The 1024-nt window shown below is 44.6% G+C and overlaps 1 non-coding gene across 1 annotated transcript; it reads left to right on the top strand.

Moving 5' to 3' along the window:
• The first annotated feature begins 523 nt into the window (after positions 1-523).
• On the top strand, positions 524-627 carry LOC148570835 (small nucleolar RNA R71). Its single transcript, XR_015880257.1, has one exon. It is a non-coding gene; the product is annotated as a small nucleolar RNA R71 (small nucleolar RNA).
• The last annotated feature ends 397 nt before the right edge of the window (positions 628-1024 follow it).

Below are 1024 nucleotides of genomic sequence, written 5' to 3'. Positions count from 1 at the left end.
TTGGTTGGAGTTTTGGTATGTGGAATTGTTTTGTTGGTTGTGGTTGTAAGGTTTGTGGTTTTGTGGTTGGGTTTGTTGGTTTCCCCACCCAAAGTTTGGGTGGTTTCTCCAGCCTGGGTTGTAAGTGTTGGAGTGTGGATCATATGATTGCCTTTGTTGGTTTCCCACATAGTTAACCTCATCCCAATCACCTCCTTCAATGCCTACTTCCTCTTGATCTTGTGTGTGTATTGCAGCCACTTGCTTTGTTTCTAATTGCCTGGTAAGCTCTGCTAGTTGCTTGGCAAACACCTTGTTTTGGGCTAGAATTGTATCAACATGGTTCAGCTCCATGACTCCCTTAGTGTTGTGCCTTTCTGATGCATAGTAGTACTCATTCTCAGCCACTGTCTCGATCACTTCAATGGCTTCTTCCACGGTCTTTTTCTTGTTCAATGAACCTCCTGATGAATGGTCTACAGCCTTCCTTGATTCATAAGAGAGCCCATCATAGAAGATGTGCAATTGCACCCAATCATGGAACATGTTTGGTGGGCATTTCCTTGTCAAGTCCTTGAATCTCTCCCATGCCTCGTAGAGAGTTTCACCATCTTGTTGTCTAAAAGTCTGGACCTCAGATCGAAGCCTATTGACCTTTTGTGGAGGGTAGAAACGTGCCAGAAACTTGCCTTCCACCTCATCCCATGTGGTTAGACTCCCCCTTGGGAATGATTCCAGCCACTTAGCTGCCTTGTCCCTAAGTGAAAATGGGAACAAGAGCAGTTTATAGGCATCTTCCTGGACTCCATTGGACTTCACAGTGTCACAAATTCTCAGGAATTTTGTGAGATGTTGGTTTGGGTCTTCATTAGCACTTCCTCCAAAGGAACAATGATTTTCCACCAATGATATTAGCTGTGGCTTGAGCTCAAAATTGTTGGCCTGAATGGGTGGTTTCTGGATGCTACTACCACAATTCCCAGAGGTTGGGTTTATGTATGAACTAAGAACCCTCCTCTCAGGAATGGCATTGTTTCCATCAGCT

This window comes from Arachis ipaensis, chromosome B3 (genome assembly GCF_059453495.1).
Source record: "Arachis ipaensis isolate K30076 ecotype BB chromosome B3, ASM5945349v1, whole genome shotgun sequence".
NCBI classification, from domain to species: domain Eukaryota; kingdom Viridiplantae; phylum Streptophyta; class Magnoliopsida; order Fabales; family Fabaceae; genus Arachis; species Arachis ipaensis.
The sequence above is the reverse complement of the archived record's forward strand: the minus strand, read 5'-3'. Positions and strand labels throughout refer to the sequence as shown.